Genomic DNA, 12344 nt, shown 5'->3' with positions numbered 1-12344 from the left:
TGAGGACTTTTGGACAGTAATGGAGGAGACAATCAAAAAAATACCTACACACCGAGCTAAAATTATTCTAGGAGACTTCAACGCAAAACTAGAAAAAGAACAAAAATACAGACACATTACTGGAAGATACACACCAAACCGTGACACAAACCAAAACGGGAGACACCTGACAGAATTCTGCCAGATCCATGACCTCAAAGTCCAACGAACTTCAAGGAGCCCATACAAAAACTAACCACATGGAAAGTACCAATTGGCAAGAGAGAATGACAGATAGACCACGTCATAATACAAAGAGAAGGGCAGAGCGAAATCAAGAACATCAACACACGAAAGGGCTTCTTTGACTCGGATCACCACCTACTACAGATAAAGACACGCCTAATCCCTAAGAGGAAACAACAGAAAACTAAGATCATTAAACCAGACCCAGAATATCTAACACTCAACCAAAAGAAAACACTGGAGAAAACTAAGAAAGGTAAACGCAAAACTGGGAACAGCTATCAGGAAAACTTCAGGAAGCCATGAAATTAGCAGTAGCATCGATAACCAGGAAACACCGTTGGTGGAACCACACATGTGACCTGGAAATCGAAAGACGAATCAACAAATGGAAGAAGTTCAATAGCAACAAGATACCAGAAAACTGGAGAGATTTTTCAGGTCAAAGAAAGGACAAGTAAAATTATCCCGCCGGCCAAAGTGGCCGTGCGGTTAAAGGCGCTGCAGTCTGGAACCGCAAGACCGCTATGGTCGCAGGTTCGAATCCTGCCTCGGGCATGGATGTTTGTGATGTCCTTAGGTTAGTTAGGTTTAACTAGTTCTAAGTTCTAGGGGACTAATGACCTCAGCAGTTGAGTCCCATAGTGCTCAGAGCCATTTGAACCATTTTTTAAAATTATCCGTAAAGAAAAACGAAACTACGACAAACAGAAACTAGAAGAGATAGAAGCAGACATCACAAGGAACAATACGAGGAATTTCTACAGGACGTTCAGAGAAAACATGATGAAATACCAAGCACCGAACCTCTAACTTCGTCGACCGGACGGCACACTAGAGACCGATAGCAGGAACAACTGTAACCTCCTAGCGAAGTTCTTCGAGAAACTCCTAAGCGCAGAATCACCAACAGATAGTCCGCAGCTCCTGGTCGTGCGGTAGCGTACTCGCTTCCCGCGCCCGAGTTCCCGGGTTCGATTCCCGGCGGGGTCAGGGATTTTCTCTGCCTCGTGATGACTGGGTGTTGTGTGATGTCCTTAGGTTAGTTAGGTTTAAGTAGTTCTAAGTTCTAGGGGACTGATGACCATAGATGTTAAGTCCCATAGTGCTCAGAGCCATTTGAACCATTTGAACCAACAGATAAACTGGACACGGAGGATGCCGCACCAAACCCAGATAGCGAACCGCCATTGATAGAAGAACTAAGAGAAATCAACAAGAACCTCAAGAACAATAGAGCACGAGGAGAGGATGGACTCATTGCGGAGTTCTGGAAGCTACAAGATCCGCATCTCACAGAGCACATACACAACATCATGAAACAGATTGTTGTTGTTGTGGTCTTCAGTCCTGAGACTGGTTTGATGCAGCTCTCCACGCTATCCTGTGCAAGCTTCTTCATCTCCCGGTACCTACTGCAGCCTACATCCCTCTGAATCTGCTTAGTGTATTCATCTCTTGGTCTCCCTTTACGATTTTAACCCTCCACGCTGCCCTCCAATACTAAATTTGTGATCCCTTGATGCCTCAGAACATGTCCTACCAACCTATCCCTACTTCTAGTCAAGTTGTGCCACAAACTCCTCTTCACCCCAATCCTATTCAGTACCTCCTCATTAGTTGTGTGATCTACCCATCTAATCTTCAGCACTCTTCTGCAGCACCACATTTCGAAAGCTTCTATTTTCTTCTTGTCCAAACTAGTTATCGTCCATATTTCACTTCCATACGTGGCTACACTCCATACGTATACTTTCAGAAACGACTTCCTGACACTTAAATCTCTACTCGATGTTAACAAATTTCTCTTCTTCAGAAACGATTTCCATGCCATTGCCATCATCAGTTATTTTGCTCCCCAAATAGCAAAACTGCTTTACTACTTTAAGTGTCTCATTTCCTAATCTAATTCCCGCAGCATCACCCGACGTAATTTGATTACATTCCATTATCCTCGTTTTGCTTTTGTTGGTGTTCATCTTATACTCTCCTTTCAAGACCCTGTCCATGCCGTCCAGCTGCGCTTCCAAGTCCTTTGCTGTCTCTGACAGAATTACAATGTCGTCGGCGAACCTAAAAGTTTTTATTTCTTCTCCATGGATTTTAATACCTGCTCCGAATTTTTCTTATGTTTCCTTTACTGCTTGCTCAATATACAGATTGAACAACATCGGGGAGAGGCTACAATCCTGTCTCACTCCCTTCCCAACCACTGCTTCCCTTTCATGTCCCTCGACTCTTATAACTGCCGTCTGGTTTCTGTACAAATTGTAAATAGCATTTCGCTTCCTGTATTTTACCCCTGCCGCCTTCAGAATTCGAAAGAGAGTATTCCAGTCAACACTGTCAAAAGCTTTCTCTAAGTCTACAAATGCTAGAAACGTAGGTTTGCCTTTTCTTAATCTAGCTTCTAAAATAAGTCGTAGGGTCAGTATTGCCTCACGTGTTCCCATATTTCTACGGAATCCAAACTGATCTTCCCCAAGGTCAGCTTCTACCAGTTTTTCCATTTGTCTATGAAGAATTCGCGCTAGTATTTTGCAGCCATGACTTATTAAACTGGTAGTTCGGTAATTTTCACATCTGTCAACGCCTGCTTTCTTTGGAATTGGAATTATTATATTCTTCTTGGAGTCTGAGGGTATTTCGCCTGTCTCATACATTTTGCTCACCAGATGGTAGAGTTTTGTCAGGACTGGCTCTCCCAAGGCTGTCAGTAGTTCTAATGGAATGTTGTCTACTCCCGGGGCCTTGTTTCGACTTAGGTCTTTCAGTGTTCTATCAAACTCTTCACGCAGCATCATATATCTCATTTCATCTTCATCTACATGCTCTTCCATTTCTATAACATTGCCCTTAAGTACATCTCCCTTGTATAGACCCTCTATATACTCCTTCCACCTTTCTGCTTTCCCTTCTTTGCTTAGAACTGGTTTGCCATCTGAGCTCTTGATATTCATGCAAGTGGTTCTCTTTTCTCCAAAGGTCTCTTTAATTTTCCTGTAGGCAGTATCGATCTTCCCCCTAGTGAGATAAGCCTCTACATCCTTACATTTGTCCTCTAGCCATGCCTGCTTAGCCATTTTACACTTCCAGTCGACCTCATTTTTCGAGTCGTTTGTATTCCTTCGTGCCTGCTTCATTTACTGCTTTGTTATATTTTCTCCTTTCATCAATTAATTTCTTCTGTTACCCATGGATTTCTTCTAGCCCTCGTCTTTTTACCTACTTGATCCTCTGCTGCCTTCACTACTTCATCCCTCAGAGCTACCCATTCTTCTTCTACTGTATTTCTTTCCCCCATTCTTGTCAATTGTTCCATTATGCTCTCCCTGAAACTCTGTACAACTTCTGGTTTAGTCAGTTTATCCAGGTCCCATCTCATTAAATTTCCACCTTTTTGCAGTTTCTTCAGTTTTAATCTACAGTTCATAACCAATAGATTGTGGTCAGAGTCCACATCTGCCCCTGGAAATGTCTTACAATTTAAAACCTGGTTCCTAAATCTCTGTCTTACCATTATATAATCTATCTGAAACCTGTCAGTATCTCCAGGCTTCTTCCATGTATACAACCTTCTTTTATGATTCTTGAACCAAGTGTTAGCTATGATTAAGTTGTGTCTGTGCAAAATTCTACCAGGCGGCTTCCTCTTTCATTTCTTATCCCCAATCCATTTTCACCTACTACGTTTCCTTCTCTCTCTTTTCCTACTACTGAAATCCAGTCGCCTATGAGTATTAAATTTTCGTCTCCCTTCACTATTTGAAAAATTTCTTTTATTTCATCATACATTTCTTCAATTTCTTCATCATCTGCAGAGCTAGTTGGCATATAGACTTGTACTACTGTCGTAGACGTCGGCTTCGTGTCTATCTTGGCCACAACAATTCGTTCGCTGTGCTGTTTGTAGTAGCTTAGCCGCATTCCTATTGTTTTATTCATTATTAAACCTACTACTGCATTACCCCTATTTGATTTTGTATTTATACCCCTGTATTCACCTGACCAAAAGTCTTGTTCCTCCTGCCACCGAACTTCACTAATTCTCACTTTATCCAACTTTAACCTATCCATTTCCCTTTTTAAATTTTCTAACCTACCTCCCCGATTAAGGGATCTGACATTCCACGCTCCGATCCATAGTACGGCAGTTTTCTTTCTCCTGATAACGACGTCCTTCTGAGTAGTCCCCGAGATCCGATTGGGGGACTATTTTACCTCCGGAATATTTTACCCAAGAGGACGCCATCATCATTTATCCATACAGTAAAGCTGCATGCCCTCAGGAAAAATTACTGCCGTAGTTTCCCCGTGCTTTCAGCCGTTCGCAGTACCAGCACAGTAAGGCCGTTTTGGTTAGTGTTACAAGGCCAGACTACTCAATCATCCAGACTGTTGCCCCTGCAACTACTGTAAATGCTGCTGCCCCTCTTCAGGAACCACACGTTTGTCTGGCCTCTCAACAGATACCCCTCCGTTGTGGTTGCAATTACGGTACGGCTATCTGTATCGCTGAGGCACGCAAGCCTCCCCACCAACGGCAAGGTCTATGGTTCAGGGCGGGGGGGATGAAACAGATATGGGAAACAAAAGAGATACCGAAAGAATGGCGCACAGCATTGATACACCCTCTGTACAAGAAAGGCATAAGTCGGACCCAAACAACTATAGGGGCATATCACTGCTACCTGTCACATATACTTTCGAAAGCACTGCTAAATAGATTAGAGAAACAAACAGACCACCTGATTGGCGAATACCAGGCTGAGTTTCGTAGACATAGGTCGTGCGCTGAACAGATATGGAACCTTAAGATGATACTGCAACTCAAACAGAACATAAACATCACTTCAAGAAGGCGTACGACTCAATAGACAGAGAAACCCTCTTTAAAATCCTGAAAGAATACAGAGTAGATAGGAAGACACTAATCATAATTCAGCAAACACTAACGAACACGACATCAAAAGTCAGTTCTGTGGAGAGCTCTCAGAACTATTCGAAATCAGAACGGGAGTCAGGCACGCGACGGCCTTTCGCCATTGCTGTTCAACATAGTGCTGGACAAAATAGTGAAGAAATGGGAAAAGACACAGAAAGGAGTCCTTTTAGGAAAAGTAAGAGTCAGGTGCCTAGCGTAACGGTACGAGAAACAGAAACAAAAAGAGCCATAAAGGAACTACGCGAAATATCAGTCAAGACCGTACTACAAATATCATACGAGAAAACACAGTCCATGAGCACCCAAAAACACCCATCACTACACACAAAATATGGGACACTACACAGAACAGAAAATTTCAAGTACCTGGGAGAAACAGACCAAATCAGGAAACGAAGATTACAGTTTTACGGACACCTCAGCAGAATGGCACCACATAGGATAACGAGACAGATTTTGGACTGGGTTAGCACAAAGGAAAAACAACAAATGGATGAATGAAGTAAGAAATGTCATGGAACAACTCAATATTACACAGGAAACAATAGAAAACAAAACACACATTAGGAACCTGATCAGAAGAAACAAACTACAAGAGACACCACACAACAAACGAACACAATTGGCCGAACAGAGACGACGAGAACACAGCCAGAGGCTGTAGGAACACTGGGCGAACAGGAAGAAAGAGAAGCCGAAGAGAAACAGGACCTGAAGTTGACCGAAGAGCGGAAGCAGAAAGACAGCACACGAATGAGGCAAGTTTGGGCAGAACGTAAAGAGAAACCAACAGGTTCTAATGCCAGTACCTCGTCTCCTACCTTCCAAACTTTACAGAAGCTCTGCCAGGAAGTTTCATATCAGCGCACACTCCGCTGCAGAGTGAAAATCTCATTCTGGAAACATCCCCCAGGCTGTGGCTAAGCCATGTCTCCGCAATATCCTTTCTTTCAGGAGTGCTAGTTCTGCAAGGTTCGCAGGAGAGCTTCTGTAAAGTTTGGAAGGTAGGAGACGAGGTACTGGCAGAAGTAAAGCTGTGAGTACCGGGCGTGAGTCGTGCTTCGGTAGCTCAGTTGGTAGAGCACTTGCCCGCGAAAGGCAAAGGTCCCGAGTTCGAGTCTCGGTCGGGCACACAGTTTTAATCTGCCAGGAAGTTTCATATCAGCGCACACTCCGCTGCAGAGTGAAAATCTCATTCTGGAAACATCCCCCAGGCTGTGGCTAAGCCATGTCTCCGCAATATCCTTTCTTTCAGGAGTGCTAGTTTTGCAAGGTTCGCAGGAGAGCTTCTGTAAAGTTTGGAAGGTAGGAGACGAGGTACTGGCAGAAGTAAAGCTGTGAGTACCGGGCGTGAGTCGTGCTTCGGTAGCTCAGTTGGTAGAGCACTTGCCCGCGAAAGGCAAAGGTCCCGAGTTCGAGTCTCGGTCGGGCACACAGTTTTAATCTGCCAGGAAGTTTCATATCAGCGCACACTCCGCTGCAGAGTGAAAATCTCATTCAGGTTCTAATGGTTCAAATGGCTCTGAGCACTATGGGACTTAACATCTGTGGTCATCAGTCCCCTAGAACTTAGAACTACTTAAACCTAACTAACCTAAGGACATCACACACATCCATGCCCGAGGCAGGATTCGAACCTGCGACCGTAGCAGTCGCGCGGTTCCGGACTGAGCGCCTAGAACCGCCAGACCACCGCGGCCGGCAAACCAACAGGAAAATGGACGTGAAGTTTAGTCTAAATGCGCTCTTCGAGGGCATAAAACAGTTTTTTTAAAATTTATGAATTTGGCCAGCTATGGACCACATACAACTTAGGGCTTACGGTGTTTCTTTTTCTCCCTTTCTTCCCAGTACTTCTTCATTTTCTCTCCGGCTCCTCGTCTTTGCTCATCTGTCCCCACTCTCTTGGGTCGAGGTTTTGGCTCATCTTCTTCACTAACATGTGGAACAGACGCCTTTCGCAGCCGCCCACTGTGGGAACAGACGCTATAGTCCTGTGCTTTTATACAAAAGCCTGCCTCTTCCGCCAGTTCCGCCGTTCTCATGAACTTAAAAAAAAGAAAAAAAAGAATGGTTCAAATGGCTCTGAGCACTACGGGACTTAACTTCTGAAGTCATCAGTCCCCCAGAACTTAGAACTACTTAAACCTAACTAACCTAAGGACATTACACACATCCATGCCCGAGGCAGGATGCGGACCTGCTACCGTAGCGGTTACGCGGTTCCAGACTGTAGCGTCTAGAACGGCTCGACCACTTCGGCCGGCTGATGATCTTCATCGTCGCTTCAACCCTCACGAGGTACTATCACCCGGGCCAGGAGAACCAAGGTTTTCTAATGAGGTGTTACTCCTCCCACTCCTCCTTTTTTAACAAAAACACTCCCGCAAGGAACGACACATTAATACATAACAACATATACAGACACTCACACACTAACACACACACAAGGCAAATGAAAAATATGAAACCACGCACACAACACAAACGGAAGCCGAAAAATAAACACACAGCAACAGTTGGAAACACTACACACACATGTTGATCACAAAATGAAAAGTGCAAGTGATGTGTTGTCATAAATGTGGGTGAGGAAACAGCGATAATCGGCCAGCTGGAGCATGGGGACCGAAGGAACACATCTCCAGGATTACGTGTATGGATTAACAACATTAAAAATCGTAAGTAACTCCAAACGACCCCACGAAACTTGTACTACAAAAGTTGTTTCTTATCTGAAAAACAAGAGAAAAACATGAGAAAATGATGTAACGTTGTAACATACTGTAACTACTACATAATACAAGAAACGTTTATTACATGCTTCATAAATAAAAGAAGCGAAACGCGTATGGTAAGTAACTGCCTTTCATTTAGCTGAAAATGACGGAACATACCTCCATGAATCCATGAAATACGTTATTTTTTTATTTCTGGAATATTTGATGTTTGTATGAACAGCTGCATTCTCCGTCTATGAAGTCAGTTCTGTTCTGGATGTATGCTGACGTTAGTAACTGTCGCGCTTTCAGTGCTACTTTATTGAGGACCCTGCCTTCGAAGCTAGACTTGATTATGGTTTCAGTGTGAAAATATTTATAGCAAGGAATATGAAACTAAACTAAGGTTGTTGTAATACGATGCAATTAGTAGAACATAAGACATTCAAAACAGAAAGTACAAAATTGTGAACTTGTCTCATGTTGTATATAAGTACAATTACTGTTATTCATCATTTAACCATCCGCTCATATAATCAACACAGCACCTCGTCAGGCAGTTAGCTGTCACATATTTGGGGTTGCTGGAGGTGGCAGCAATCCGAAACAACAAATAGTCCACACTAAGTGTTCCGAATTGTGCCTATTTTTAACGAACAGTATTCGGCGGAACTTACTGATTTATGTAGGTTACCAATTAATAATAAGGTCGGTACATGTGCGGCCCTAGGGTCTGGCTCTTGAGCTAAAATGTTTGATGACCACTGATCTGGAGCGACCTAAAGTGCAGTGACCACATAAAACAAATTGTAGGAAAAGCAGATGGTAGGCTGAGAGTCACTGAAAAATCCTTAAGGGAATGTAGTTCATCAACGAAGGAAGTTGCTTACGAAGCACTTATTTGACTAATTCTTGAGTATCGATCGTCAGTCTGGAATCCTCGCCACTTCGGATACATAGAACAGACAGAAAAGCTCCGACGAAAAGCTGTGTCAGGTGCGAGAGCATTACGGAGACGCTTGACAAAACTCCAGGGCAGATGCTATGACAAAGTCGTTGTCAACGCGGTGAGGTTTACTGTTTGAATTCAGAGAGCGTACATGTCGGCAGGAGTTGGGCAACTTTCTGCTTCTTCCCACATACGTCTCACGAATTAACCACAACGAAGAAATCCGATATTTTGAGCTAATATGGAGCTTTGCCGACAACCGTTCTCCCCCGCACCAGTCGCGAATGGAGAGTCCTACCACAAGGATTCGTTTCCAACCTTGTGACCAGTGTGGGATTGCGTTGCAGAGCATGCACAGAGGTCCGTGGTGATCACACACCCTATTGAGAACCACGTCCCACCTTTTGTAATGTCCCGGGGACCCACTATGTATCGCGGTGGCGTCAGTGTGACAATTCTCTTTGAATAACAGCGTTATGTGTTTTCGCTTCATTGTGTATTTCTTTCAGTTGCCTTCTGTACTGCACTGTACTGTACTATAGTGTAGCCGTTGTTTCTATATATTGTCCAAGTCTTATCTGGCAGTGACAAACCATGCAAAAGCTATTTTCGTCCTTAGGTTGTGCACATCAGTGCAACTTACAGTGTTGAAACTTGTATCAATTACTTGAATTATCCCAACGTGCTAAGGGTTCCAGAAGGATAATGAGTACTCAAGAATCAGTCCAATAAGTGTTCTGTAAGCAACTTCCTTCGTGGGTGATTGGCATTTCCTGAAGACTCTTTCCATCAATATCAGCCTGCCTCCTGTTTCTGCTGCAGTTTGTTTTATGTGGTCAGTCCATTTTAGGTCGCTCCAGATGGGTGCTCCTACGTATTTTATAGTATTTACTAATTCCAAGGATTTATCGTCAATAGTGTAATTGTTCTGGTAAGATGAAATTACTCCCTATTGCAACAGCATAATAGACAAACTCACCTGCAATGTTCTACATGTTTTCTCTGGACTTCCTGAAGACCACTTTTGACAGGTTGTGGCGTTATCTGTGCTTCGATTCGACTGATACGTCTGACGCCCCGTTCGATATAGCAACAGTACTCCAAAAATTCAATTAGTGGATTTCATCAGTGTAATGTGATGAATTTGGTGACTGCCTTTTATTCCAGGTAATTGGTCCCGACGTTCACTTGTGCTGTCACGTTTTATAGCTATGTGCAAGATCAAAATGTTTTAACACATCAGAATTTATTTTTTAAATAACAACTGGATGATTAACATCGGAAGTGTTTGTACTCTGTTCCCAAACTACAATACTCTGGATTGTACAAAAATAAAAAAAAAATGTCGGACTACTTGGCATATCACAACATGAAGTCACTCTGAAGTGACGCTTGGCGACTATACAAAATGTACTTAAAGACGTCTCCCTCCCCATCAGTTTAAGGGATGTAGTGGCACACACGAATTATAAAACTGTATTTATTAATAAAAATACGGTAGCTCATTCTTGTTTTATGCTAATACTGACTTACAAGAAGTTTCCTGTTGCATATGAAATCTGCTCGATTGTAACTTAAAGTATTAGCAACCTTACTTGAGTTCACTACTATACCCTAAAACCAGACTGTGATTTAGGATTATAAAAAAGTGAAATTTTCAAGAAATTTGAAAGGTCTGGGATTTTGTGCATCTAGTGTCTTATGTTAAATGAATAATTGTGCTGATTCTGAAACTGCTCTCTCATTTTGTGAGTATGTGATTATTTCAAAGTTACGGAGACTTGACAGTCTGATTAATATTTTAGTAACGTTAGCTGAGCTGGTGCCTTTGGATTACAGTAGTATGTGTAAATCAGGGTTCTTCTTTCTTCCAGGATCTACTCAATACATGTCATTTTTTTTTCGAATCACTCATTTAAATGAATGTCAGTTTTAAGCTACAGCTTCGTTTGTTCACATGCGAAAGAATTTTGAAATTAGTCACATGAGCTGCTCCCCCATAAAACCTATTATTCACTATGGTATTTAGTTTCTATCGCCCTTGATTTCAACATTCAGAATATGATTTCTCTCAAGAATCCTAAAATACAATTTCGGAAGGGTTATACTGTATCATTGGAATCAGGAAATAATCTTCGTAAAGTTCAAAGAGTTTTCTTAGATAATCGGTTGTGAAACAATACCACAAGGTTCATCATCGTCTCATATCTGTTTTCCATATAGTCTGCACTACCTTCCAAAAAATGAGTTAACCAATTTCCACAGCCTTCCTATAGAATGTTTGCATTGGGTTGGTGCATAAGTTCATAGCATTTCTCCATAAATTTAACAAAACACAACACGCGTACATAGCAGACAAATTAGTCATCAGTAATATATTCTTCTTCGCTATTTGCAACAACCTGCCAGCGCTGGTATAACTTTTCGATTCCGCTACTGTAGAAATCACAAGTAGAAGGAGAACTCCTCGAGCCATGTTCAGAGGACATTTTCATACAGAAAGAAGGTCCCTTGAAGGTTGTTCGATAGAGAGCGGAAAAGGTGAAAATCTGAGCGCACAAGATCAGGTAAAATTGGTGCGGAATAACTTCCCAATCAATTTCTGTGTTATCTTTTTTGCAGGGTTGACAAAATGGTGACGGGTGTTATCATGGAGTAATAGCACTTCACGTAATATTCCTGGTCGTTCTTGGATGCGTTAACAAGACGTCTCAGTTGTTGGCAATAAATGTCACCAGTGATGGATACACCCCGGGGAAGCAATTCGTAGTACACCATACCATCACTGTTGCACCTAATGTGTAACATTATCTTTTGTGGATGCATGCAGGTCTTTGTACAGGGAGTTGCTACTTTGTTTGGGCTCAACTATTCCTTTATTTTTGTTAGCTTAAAGGCACCATTTCTCGTCGCTAGTAACGATACAGCCAACGGCCTTGCGGCAGTGGTAACACCGGTCCCCGTCAGATCACCGAAGTTAAGCACTGTCGGACTGGGCTAGCACTTGGATGGGTGATCATCCGGTCTCCCGAGCGCTGTTGGCAAGCGGGGTGCACTCAGCCCTTGTGAGGCAAACTGAGGAGCTACTTGATTGAGAAGTAGCGGCTTCGGTCTCGGAAACTGACATACGGCCGGGTGAGCGGTGTGCTGACAACATGACCCTCCATATCCGCATCCGGTGACGCCTGTGGGCTGAGGATGACACGGCGGCCGGTCGGCACCGTTGGGCCTTCATTGCCTGTTCGGGCGGAGTAACGATACAGGACGGAATGGCCAATGTTTTTCACGAGCCAACTGATGGCGAGCAAGCAGACATGCATAGATGGCCATCCGCTGGTCTGTATGATTTTGGCTTAGAGAATGCGGTAACCGTTTACTCGATTTTTGAACCTTCCCTATTGCATTCAAATGTTGCAAGATGGGGGAATGATCACAGTTCATCACATTTGCCAGTTCTCGAGATCACTGACATTGGTAATTGTAGTTTAATGAGTTCAAGCCTTGA

The 12344-nt window shown here is 43.0% G+C and overlaps 1 pseudogene; it reads left to right on the top strand.

The window, feature by feature from the left end:
* Positions 1 to 11765: 11765 nt before the first annotated feature.
* LOC126413478 (5S ribosomal RNA) lies at positions 11766 to 11883 on the top strand (annotated as a pseudogene).
* The last annotated feature ends 461 nt before the right edge of the window (positions 11884 to 12344 follow it).

This window comes from Schistocerca serialis, chromosome 7 (assembly GCF_023864345.2).
Source record: "Schistocerca serialis cubense isolate TAMUIC-IGC-003099 chromosome 7, iqSchSeri2.2, whole genome shotgun sequence".
In the NCBI taxonomy this organism is placed as follows: Eukaryota; Metazoa; Arthropoda; class Insecta; order Orthoptera; family Acrididae; genus Schistocerca; species Schistocerca serialis.
Note: the sequence above shows the minus strand (reverse complement) of the source record. Positions and strands in the feature narration are given on the sequence as shown.